The sequence below is a fragment of the Lycium barbarum genome, chromosome 11 (genome assembly GCF_019175385.1).
Source record: "Lycium barbarum isolate Lr01 chromosome 11, ASM1917538v2, whole genome shotgun sequence".
Lineage (NCBI taxonomy): Eukaryota > Viridiplantae > Streptophyta > Magnoliopsida > Solanales > Solanaceae > Lycium > Lycium barbarum.
In genome coordinates, this window is record NC_083347.1 from 53,769,990 (window position 1) to 53,783,037 (window position 13,048).

Below are 13,048 nucleotides of genomic sequence, written 5' to 3' on the forward strand. Positions count from 1 at the left end.
GTCGTGTCTTTATTATATAGTTTGAACCTTTTTTGTCATTCTAAAACGAAAATAAAGGAAGTGACTATTGGCAAGATTTAATGACAACAAAATGTCTATATGTGAAGGGGTGTCTAAGCAAAAGGAAAAAAGGGCGGGTGTCGAAACAATAAAAGAAGATATTTAAAGAAAGAAATGCATTTTTCAAATTTTACGAAAAATTTTGGGAGGCAGAAGAATAAAATATAATTATTCAGGAGGGATAACAAACTCTAAATATCTGGAATAAAATAACAATTACGGGGAAAAAGGAGAGAATAAAAAAAAGGAAAAAATATAATTTAAAAAAAGAAGAGGGAAAAGGTAAGAATAACCGTGTAGGGGAAGGGAACAGGGCGGGGCGGGACCGGGTGGTGGGGGTGGGTGGAGAAAAAGAAAATAAACCAAAAAAATTTGGAAAGTAAAACTCACGCTATAATTGAGGAATAAAATTGAAACTACCATCTTATAAATATTAATGTATAAGAAAATCAAATAAATAGTAAATGCACATCAAAATATTGTTTATTCAAATGCTTAAAAAATTATATAAAAAAAAAAAGTTTCTTCTTGAGAAATATAATCAAATATATTTCTATAAGCATTTAACGGAATATGTAGATTAAAGATAATTTTCTTTGTAATTTATCTTCTCATAAAAACAGAAGAAACTAAAGTGGAATATTAGTAATAGCAATATAAATTTGAAATTTGGAAACCTATATTCTCTTTTCCCTTTTATTCAAGGAATTACGGGTTACAACTTTTAAATAATATAATGTCACCAAATCTCTTCAAAGCACATTTAGTAAAATTTTAGAAGTATAAATAGTGATGCACTGCTAATATACGTTGAATAATTGAGTTTTCCTAAATTTTTAGGACTAGCTCATATGAAATAATAATAAAAAAAAAGATGTAGATTATAAACATTACATTTTTTCTTTCATTATTCAGCTTACCTAAATTATTGTTATAATGATATTAATAGGCGTGATTTTATAGATGGAATTAATAGTTTGTGGTTCTTCTTTCATCTCTTGATTAAACTTTAGCTAAAAAACAATTGCATATATATTATTGATATTTTCTCATAAAATAACTGTGCGGAGCGTGGTTTAATTCACTAGTAAATGAATAAACTTGGAGTGATTTGCAGAAATATAACAGATATATGGCAAGATTTATATTTTGCCTCCATTTAATAATTGTGCAAAAATGATATATTTAAGTTTAATGAACTGCCCAACGCAATTAGCAGATGGAATAGTTAGGTGGCCTCATCTTCATCTTAATCATTCATATCTCAATCATTAAGTTTGTTATATTTGATCCAAAACTTCTTTATGAACTAACTTTCTTAAAACTAAGTATTGCAGGAGGGTTCACCCTCTGACTAAGAAGTTTAGTTACACTCAATCTCATGCTTGGAGAGGGCTAATGAAGATCAGAGATAAAATTGATCATCTTATTCTTTGGAAGATCGATTGTGGAAATGCAAGTTTTTTGGTGGGATAATTGGTCTGGTAAGGGACAATTATCCCAATATATAAATGCCTCCACTTTTATTAATATACATGTCTCTTCCTTCTTAATAGATAGTAGATGGAATTTTCAGAAGCTTCATGAATGCCTTCCACCAGACATTGCTCATTACATTCTAGGAGTTAACGTCAGATCTCCACATCTACCTGAAAATTTTAGTTGTAACTCAGCTTGGAATGCAGTAAGGAAATAGCACCCCCAATCTCTGATCAACAACATTATTTGGCATAAAAAGGAACCTTTAAAGTGTCCTTTTTTCACTTGGAGGGTTATCAGAAACAAGACGCTGTGGATACCAACATTTATAGATTTGGTATTGCCTTTGCTTCCAAATGCTCTTGCTGCACCAATCTTGTCCAAGAATCTGAGGGGCACTTGTTCCTAAAGAGTGGCATTGCCCAAGCAGTTTGGCTTCAGTTCAACAATTTATATGGCATATCAAATAAGAGAAACTCCATAAGGCAAAATCTTATCAGATGGTGGACTTCTAGGGGATACAATCCTTTATTGAAAATGGCTCTTCAAATCTAGCAGACAAGGATACGCGACAAATTTTAGACAGGGAGAATTCACCACCTACGCATTCCACCATTTCTAGCACTGAGAGATGTATTGTGATTTGCAACGACATTATCAATGGAGAGGAGACAGTCGTGGGTAGTGTGTCGAAGTCACCAGAGATGTGGGGTAACTTGAGACCATTGGAACATGCTTGGAAAACCAAGACCGTGTCATACCTTCTGGACCAACTCTTCTATAATTCAAAGGAGGAAGTAAGGACATGCGTTGCGAGGTTGACCGGTAGTTTGAAGCACTCATTTCTATCTTTCGAGCTGAAGTATCCCGATTACCTTCATTCTGGGGAGTTACAATTTCAACATGTGTTTTCGGTTTGGTAGCCCCAAGTTACTCACAACGAGAGCATTCATGATTAAAGGTTGGTGCCTTTGGGTTTTGGTACAATAAGGAGCGTCATTCCCTAGTTAGTCGTTCTACGCATTTTAGGAAGAATCCCTTAAGAGGCCAGGGCTAGCAGGCGCGATGAATGTCTCTGACTCTTTACCGGTTCTACGTACCTCCTTTCCGTCACTCTACGTTCGGGGACGAACGATTGTTTAATTGGTATCTGATGTAACGATCTTTTTGGTCGTTATGAGAATTCCTTCTCTTTTCTCCAAAGTACCCCTCGTTTGGATCCGTAACGATAGCATTTTACGCGCGGGATTAGCGGGTAAGGGTGACCTAGAGCTGATTTGGAAAGAAATAAATCAACTTAGAATTTTTTGAACAGGTGCCTTGCACCTGCAATTGATGGGCCGCTTCGGCGAGTCCGTGTCTGCGGGAACTCATCCGCGTATGCAAGAAATCTGAGAGATTAATGAATCCGCATCTGCGGAATACTTTTCGCAGACGCGAAATTGCGTAGGTGGGCGATGTCTAGCCTGAGCGTAAATTGCTGAACAAATCATATATTTATTTCCCCACTTCAGGATTGGACCTTATTTTCACCCCCAAAATGTTCCTAGAGATGGTTTTAAAGTGATTTCAGAGACCTCCATGGTTTTGGCTTGGGTCACAATCTTAACCGTACTTCATTTCTCCTTCTTAATCTTTACCTCTTACTTTGGCTAAATCCAAGTTAGGTTTTGGGTTTGGGGAAAACCTTTTGGGCTTGTAAAGCCCTAGGTGGATAGAAGGTTGTTCTTATTTTTAAATCATGGATTAGTTTAGAAGGATTTCATAATTTTTGGCTTGGGCATGTTGTTCTCAACTCAAATCTCAATTTCTAAAATGGATTTGCAAATGGGTTAACTTTTGGGTTTTGGTTGAACTTTGGGGATTTTAGTATATTAGAGGAATTGGAAGCTCGTTTGGGGTTACAGGAGTATGAAACTTAGGTTGTTGATTGTTGGAGCTTCAAGTAGACTAATTTTACGTAAAATTTCTGATTTTGCCCTTGTGGGCCAGGGGTCATTTTCTTAAAGTCGTTTTGAGTCCTAGGAGTCTGGTAGCTTGAGTGTTCGCCATATCATTTACTAATTTTGAATTCTTATTTGACTAGACCTCGCCCATTTGGATGCGTGCCAAAAAGGGATGAAGCTCAAGATAGATGGTTCGTGGCTCCTGTTCGGCTTCGAGGTAGGTTACATTCTACTTTAGCAAAGACTCCAATTAGCGAATCATATGTAGGTAGAAAGTTGTTGACGGGGAAAGCATGATAAGCTTTCAGGCATGGCGTGGAGGTTGATACCAATTAGGTTGGTTCTGTCAATTGTTATTTGGGCTTCTCGCCATATTTGTTATTGACTGTGCTTAGAATTGATGCATATATGGTGGGAAAGGTCTTATCAATCTTCAAAAGGGCAGTAATATGTGTTGGTTCCATGAAACATGTTGAATTGTGGTTTGTGATTTTTTGCCTGAATTATAGATCGGGAGGGAATGGTACAATGATGTGGGGTCGAGTTCTGTATTCTTGATATGTGTTATGAATTCCATGATCGGAATTGTGATGAGTGACTATGCTTTAATTTACTTTCTGGCCCTGGATTATCTCCAATTTAACCCTGTTACTGTGCAGTGATTGAATTGATTTCACGCATGGCATAACATCTTATCTCATTATTTCATGATATAACTGTGGTTCTGATATGATTATGAAACTGGAAATGATGAAGAGTGAGAGAGTGTAGCCTTCGAGGTCTTTGCCGGAGAGCGTAAAAGTTAGATGAGAGAGTGTGATCCGAGGTCTTTACTGGAGCGGAATGTGTGACCGTGATCCGAGGTCTTTAGCGGAGCAGAGAGTGCTCGTGTCTGAGGTCATTTGTTGGAACGAGCGGTCCATGGAATTTGCAGGTCCCACATGGGTTATGGCTATGAGACTCTGTCTGTAGCATTTGTGTACGATACGGAGAGGAGGCCTGGGGGCATTGCATTGCATGACATATCATTACATTCCATTTCACATCATCACATCTCATTTACTATTGATTCTTGTGTGTGATATTGAGTTGTTGCTTGTGGTGAGGACTCCGTATTTATTTGACAGACTTGTGGGTTAGATGGCTCAACCTAGGCTTATAACTTGTGGTTTACGAGATATATAATTATTATTGACGTTGAGCGTCTATATGATCTGCTTATCTGCTCTATCTGTCAATTACTGGTTTTTATATATGTGAACTAATCGTTGTCTGCCTATGATACCTAGGAGTAGGTGTGTTTGTACTCATACTCTTGCTACACCTTTTTTCGGGGTGTAGAGTTGTTCCAAGTTGATGTTTGAGATATCGGGGTAGATTCCAAGGATTTCACAGAGACGTTCTGGGTGAGCCACTAGCCAATTTTGCATTCTAAAGTCTCTTCTTATGTACTCTCTCTATTATACCCTTACCGACAATGTTTACTTACTTTTGGAGTCTGTATGTTATTTCAATTCTTGTAATTCCGTATAGAAGCTCTTGTACCGTGTAAGACCAGATTTTGGGAAATTTATTTATAAAAGTCTTTTTTCTTCCTTTGTTAATGTCATTATGATTCTAGTTATGCTTTTACACACTTAAATTCCGCACTTGTTTTCTAAACGAGGTTAATGATTTAGGAATCATATGCCTACCGGGGCGGGGGATAGTGTAGGCGCCATCATGACCGTGATTTGGGTTGTGACAAGTTGGTATCAGAGCCCTAGGTTACTGGTCTCACGAGTACAAGAGCAATTCCTAGTAGAGTCTCGTGGAATGGTATGTAGAAGTTCATACCTGTCCGCGAGAGGCTATAGGACATTTAGGAAACTTCCATTCTTTCACTCATATCGTGCCATTTCATTCAAATTGGTATATGGTTGATTCAAATTGGAATCTAGTCGATTCCAATTGGTATCTAGTTGTAGTGTATTTTGGATTGATGCGTATGCTGGGTTTGTGCTGGGGGAGAGGTTTGACGAGTTTCGGATGTCGTGTCAAAGTTCTAGACTTAGCAGATTTTCCTTTCTGGCTTCAGTCATCTCGCGTATGTGAAAAGAAGGGTCGCATCTGTGCAACCATATCTGCGGACGATGGGTTGCAGATGCGAAGCGATGTTTATATGCCAAGGCTCGCATCTGCGATGTTACACCCCGTACTTTTGTATGTTAATCATCTTTGTGAGTTGTTGGTTAAAGATTTTGAGAGCAGAATTATCTTCAAGGTTTTATAGGATTAGACATGTTCATCTTGAGTATACGAAGGTTTAAGTTCATGTTTAGTATGTGTTGGAGGATTAGAGGATGAACGAATCGAAGAGAATACATTCTATCGGAGTTTGAGTTTGGGAAAAGAAATACGGACCGTTCCTTGAAATACGATCCACACTTCTCTTGGCAGAGAGGGCAGAAATTTCGTTGGGAAGTACGGTCCAGTTATACAGCTAGTATTCTGGACCGTATATATATACGGCTAGTATTCTGGACCGTATATATAGACGGCTAGTATTCTGGACCGTATATATATACGGCTAGCATTCTAGACCGTATATATATACGGCTAGTATTTATAGCTGTATTTCTATGTCGGTTTCAGATTTTTTTTTTTTTAAAAAAATATTTTGTATACCCCTCATTTTATCTCATTTCCTTCATCTCCTCTGACCTCTAACGTTCTAGAAACTCTCTCCAACATACCTAATTAACCCCCTAGTAAAATCAAGGATCAACGGAGAAGATCAAGTGCTAAGTGTTTAAAAAGTATTGATTGAAGCTTGTTTCTCTTTCTTGTACAAGCTTTGAAAGATACTCCAAGGTGAAGTAATCTTGGAATTGAAGTGTTCTTGAGCTCTTAAGGTAAGATTTCTGTCACACCCTCATCTTGATAGGGCATGACGGGCACCCGACTCTCATCAGAGTCGAGCGAACCCTTAGACATTCTCTCTGTTAAAACCTGTCATTTCAAAAACTTTTAAAAACATGAAACTCTTCCAAATAGAGGTCATTACCTTTATACAGATTATGAAAAACTTCAATCAATAAGTACTTTAGACCAATCTAAATCATCAAAAAAATACATACTCTTTTAAAATCCATAAATGACTCAACTGATATCACTTTGTCGACATCTCGACAAACATATCACAGGACACTGTCTGCAGAAGTCTCTAAGGAGTAAACTGAACACTATGAGTCAGGACAGGGCCCTGACATACCCGTAATCATACGTATCTATACATGACTCAGCACAACTCCCGAATGAGGTGAAACTTGCCAATCCCAGCTGACGTCCAAGCATCCTAGCTATATACTTAACCTACCAAACAATTTGGGGCTGCGGGCATGAACGCAGCGTCCCCAGGCAAAAGGACGTCAGCACGGACAATGTACTGAGTATGTAAGGTGGTACCAAATCATAATCATAATTTGATTTAGGAGAGAAGAAATCACAATCTAACTCAATACCTGCAGCCTTCGCTGGAAGAAACATAAACATATACACGAAGTCTCCAAAACAATCTTTAAGTAAATAATGCAATCTAGCACACATTCTTTAAGTAATTAATGCAATCTAACACACATGCCGCTTCCGACATATTAATAAAATGGTCCCTTTGGACAGCCGCTTCCAGCTAGTATCACAATAGTCCCTTCGGACGGCCGCTTCCGGCATAGTAATGATAGCCTCTTCGGGCAGCCGCTTCCGGCTTAATAATAATGATGGCCCCTTGGGGCAGCCGCTTCCGGCTCAATAATAATAATGGCCCCTTCGGGCAGCCGCTTCCGGCTCAATAATAATAATGGCCCCTTCGGGCAGCCGCTTCCGGCTCAATAATAATAATGGCGTGGAATGTAAACATAAGTCGTAAATGAAATGAAATAGTAAAATCTCGCACCCCCTTTGGAGTGGTTTTGAAAATCTAAATAGTAAAATCTCGCACCCCCTTCGGAGTGGTTTTGAAAATCTAACTTTATGTTTCCTTTAGTATAAAACTAATTTCCTCGAAATCATTAGTAAAACCTTATACACATCTCAACTGGCACCTTATGGATGTTCCCTTCGGAACAGAATAGGAGTACAATATCAATAAACCATCACAAGAAACATTTAGACCTTACTCGTCTAAGAATGGAATCATATGGAGTACTTATAGAATGAATAACAACAAGGATCATGCCAAAATGAAAGAAGGAATAGCCTTAACATACCTTTAGCGCTTATTCGCGAATCCTTTTCGCCTTATCGCTCTTTTAGCCTATTTATATAAAGTAACGTTGTCGTTAGTAACTACATTTTCTGGTTCACAATTCCATAGCCCATTCCTTATAGAACTTATCCGTTAGTTCACATATTTTCGTTTTAAGGCTTTCTATTATCTAAAGACTTGACGAAAATCGGGCAGCACCTCCCCTATATATTCGCCTATCCCGAATTTCCAATTACTCTCCTGTAGACACAAAAATACCAACAACAATATATATGCACAACCATATCTTCAATTCTTTTTAATTCAACAAGAACAACAACATATCAAAACAACCCCCAACTATAACATAAAGATGCCCGAAATTCTACCGAACACCTACAATACACCAAGCAGCCCACATACACTACTTATACATTATTTCATGCAATCTTTTCAGCAAATTTAATGAAATACTACAGCAGCTACACCACAACTACATCATCTATCCATATGCAAGTAAACCACATTATTATCATTATAATCCCTACAACAACCCACAACAAATTTAACTCCAACTCTAACCATTAAATTCCTTCATTCTCATCACATAATCCATGATAACAACAACAATAATCATATGAACATAATCATACCCTCAATCCTTTCAATTCAGCAAGGATAACAACATGTCCATAAAACAACACAACTTTAAATTTAACCATTTAATTCCTCTATAATGCTACTAAAATCAATTCATCATTCTTACTCAAAACACCCCCCTTACACGGCTCAATTTATAATTCAACATCAACATACATAACCTTTTACTTTTAACACATAATTCACAACAATAATAACAACAACCACAATCAAACCAATTTCTAACTTAAACAACTTCAATTCTGTCCATTTCAACACCAACACTTAATCATGCAATTTTCTTACTTCCAATTCCACTTCATACAATTTTAATCTTTCCATTACCACACCATTAATCCAACTATACCATAAAGTGAGAAGATCTTACCTTAATTTAATCGGAGCAAATTCTACATTCGCTTGCACCAATTGCACCGCCTCTTCTTTCTTCAATTTAAACCCTAACTTGCTGCTTCCTTGGGACATTTAAATCACCTTGGAGATTTAATCAATTTTTTTTTTTAACAAGGCTGGCCGTGAACAGTGACGGCCGTGAATAGTGCGCCGCCGTGAATAGTGGCGCCGCCGTGAACAGTGCAGCCGTGACCTTCTCTCTCTCTTTAGGTTTGAGAGCTCCTCTCTCTATCTCTAAGTTTTCTATATTGTGAAGATGATGAAATGAATTCATTAGTCATCCACTTTGATATTTATATGATGCCTTAGGGAGTGACAAGTGTCCCACTCAAGGCTAGAGCCAATCAAATTTTGCCATGTCATGGATGTGGCCCACACGACCACTAGTGCAATATTTAGTGAATAATTAATTCTTAATCCCCACTTAATAATCTAATCATGGTTAAATAATCCCTAATCTCCATTAATATTTATACACTAAGTAAAATTTATAAACAATTTATGTAATAATTAAACTTGAAAATTAAAGGTTTCTATTTCTTGTCCGAAAAATAATTCTGGCTTTACCTTGAGTCGGTTTGCTTGCGAATAATCCGACGTATAAATATACGGGGTATAACAATTTTATCGTATTTCCATGTTTACGAGTTAATATGATGGTTATGCTAGGTTTGAAGGGAAAGAAGTTTGAGGGAAGGCTCAAATACGAACTTGAGATTATGTTGAGATGTAATCTAAGTTGAGTCATATTGTTGATGTATTTTTGAGCAAGAATCTTGTTGTAAGGATAGTAGTTGGTGTTGAGATTGTATTAAGGAGGTTATACTTGGTATTATTAGAAGAAGAAAGGGTATAAGTGTCGTATACAAGCGTATATTGGGCTGTTTTGATGAGGTTGTTGTTGTGTTGTTGGCTGTTAGGCGTGTTGTAGTGACTAAACAGATAGGGGTACTGGTCTGTCAGATTCGTTGTGGGTTTGTATTGACGACTTGAGGTATGTTAAGGATAACTTTCTTTCTTTTGGCGTGACCCTTATGACTGAAACGTAAACGTAATGCTACCCATAATGATTCCATTATTAGCAGCTGGAGGTGTCTTATGTCGATTCATGTTCCAATGATATTATTCATAGTTTGTCCTTCTTCAGATTCAATATGCTTCATAGAGTCACATGATGATGAATACGCTATTTCATAATGATGATCGGAGGTGTAACGACCTTACGTTACTCTGACAGATTCAGGATGCACTCGTATCATATTCACGCATTGGATTATATACACACACATACATACTATGACCCCAGAGGCGTTATATACGCGTATATTTATATTATATCCATATGGGGTATGGGGAAGGTGACGGCGTTAGATACGCACTACCACCTGATCAGTTGGTCATGTGATTATGAGTATGCCTACAGAGGCCGATCTGATGATGATTATGCCCACAGAGGTCGATATGATACGATGGGATGCACACAGAGGTTTGACATGCATTATAAATGCGTATATAAATGTATGATGAAGCATTATATACGTATATATATATATATAGTACTTATGCATGTCATTGGCCCTTAGTGGCAGTTCAGATGTACAGGTTGCATTCCTTTTATTCTACATACTTTTATGTTTTCTTTATGTTACTTTTATGCCTTCATACTCAGTATTTTATTCGTACTGACGCCCCTTTCACCGGGGGACCCTGCGTTTCATACCCGCAGGTTCAGGCAGACAGGTTGATGATCCGCCTCCGTAGGTTGCTATTCAACTGCTATTGGAGCCCTCCTCTTGTCCCAGAGTTTCTGTTGTGTTTAGGTACGTTATATATTTGTTGTATATACGGGTATGGCGGGGCTCGGTTCCAGCCTTGTTATGCCATGTACTCTATTAGAGGCTTGTAGACAGTTGGGTTACAGTTAGACGTTGTATGGTCCCCTCAGCCTATATTTATTTTTATAGTTGTCCATGATGGCCTTGTCGGCTTGTACAGTTTTGTCCATCACAGCTATATACGCATGTTCTTTGGGCTCATTGCTTTTCGGTATATTTCTCTTATGATTTAGTGGGTTTCCATTTGACTACCCTAGTGGTCCACCCTTGCTTATGATTACGATCTAACAGTATGATTAATGGTGTTGGGCAGGTAGGGCCTGGGTGCCCGTCATGGCCCTTCGATTTGGGTCGTGACAAACTTGGTATCAAAGCAGTTCTGTCCAAGGGTTGTCTACAAGCCGTGTCTAGCAGAGTCTTGTTTATGGTGTGTTGTGCACCACACTTATAAATAGGAGGCTGCAGGGTATTTATGAAGGTTGTCCTTCTTTCTCATCTTAGATCGTGCGTTAGAGCTGTATCATCAGGATTCCTTTTCTAATAACGTGTTCTGATCTCAGCGACCTGTGATGAGGAGAGCTTCAGCTAGCCATAGAGGTAAGGCTATGACAGATGAGGGTACCAGTAGGGTGCCACCGGTAGATGTGGCCCAAGGTGTGTCCCAAAGTGAGGCCCCATCTTGATCTTCTCATAATCCTTCCATTCGAGAGAGGCTGCAGCTACAACACCCGTAGTTCCTCCATATGATAAACTCGACCAGGAGATGCGGGATGCTATTCAGTTATTGACTCAGTTAATGGCCGCTCGGCCCAACATCAGGGCATGGGTACCGGTTATGCTGACAGGGCTGTTAGTGCTAGGGTTCGGGACTTCAGCAATTTAGACCCTCCAGTATTTGCAGGATCGAAACTAGATAAGGATCTGCAGAATTTTATAGATCGGATGCAGAGGAGATTGAGGGTAATGCAAGCTTCTAGCACTGAGTCAGTAGAGTTGGCTTCCTACCATTTGCGGGATATTGCCGTTCAGTGGTATGAGACGTTGGAGTTGTATAGGGGGACTAATGCACCTCCAGCAGTAGCGCAGGAGTTCATAGAGGCTTTTCTTTGACACTATTTTCCAGCGGAGACTCCGCGAGCTCGAGTTGATAGATTGTTGAATCTATGCCAGGAGAATATGAGTGTTTAGGAGTATAGTCTTCACTTTAACTCACTAGCCAGGTATGCTCCCATGATAGCAGCTGAGATGGAGGATCGGGTACACCGGTTTGTGATTAGACTTGGGCTGAATTTGATTAATGGTTGCATGACGGCCTCACTTTAGGAGGGTATGGATATTTTTCGTATTCAGGCTTATGCTCAGGGCTTAGAGGAACGTAAGCAGCATCAGCTAGTTAATCGAAAGCGTGATAGGGGCCAGAGTGAGAGGGCTAGATCTTCTGGTTCCTTTGGCGAATATCGGGGTAGTCATAACAGTAGTTTCCTAGGTGTCCAGTCTATTTAGTGGCTAGTGTGCCTTCATAGTTTCCAGGACCGAGGTTTGATCAACCTACTTATTTTGTTCCAGGCCAGAGTTCCAGGGCTTCCAATTCCCAATCTAGGGGTGATTCCGGCCAGATGAGGCCATTTTTGCCACGTTGCTCTCAGTGTGGTAAGTTGCACGGTGGACAGTGTCGTTTGGGTTCAGATGCGTGTTATACTTGTGGTCATCCAGGCCATATTATGCGAGGTTATCCGCCGAGAGGTGGTGGAGGTGTAGTTTAGCTGATAGGATATGCAGTTGGTTCTTCGTCATCAGTGCGCCCAATGGGGCAGGGTTCTCAGACATCAACCGGTCGTGGTAGAGGCAGAGATGGAGCGTCCAGCTCGAGCGGTCCTCAGAACCGTGTCTATGCATTGGTTGGTCAACAGGATCTTGAGTCATCACTTGATGTTGTTACTGGTATATTATCAGTTTCCTTCCATGACGTGTATGCATTGATAGATCCAGGATCTACTTTATCATACGTCACTTCTTTTATTGCTGGTAAGTTCGGGATAGAACCTGAGAAGATTAGGCCTTTTAAGGTGTCTACACTTGTTGGAGACCCGGTGATAGCTAGACGAATATACAAGAATTGTGTAGTTATAGTCTGTAATTGTCATACCATAGCAGATTTGATTAAGTTGGATATGGTGGAATTTGATGTTATTATGGGTATGGATTGGTTGGCTTCTTATTATGCCAACGTTGATTGTAGAACAAAGATGGTTCGGTTCCAGTTTCCAAGAGAGTCGGTTCTGGAATGGAAAGGTAATACAGCTTCGCCGAGAGGTAGGTTTATTTCTTATCTCAAGGCAAGGAAGATGATTGTAAAGGGTTGTATTTATCACATCGTTCGAGTCCATAATGCAGAAGCAAAACCACTGACCCTTCAGTGTGTTCCAGTGGTTAATGAATTTCCAGACGAA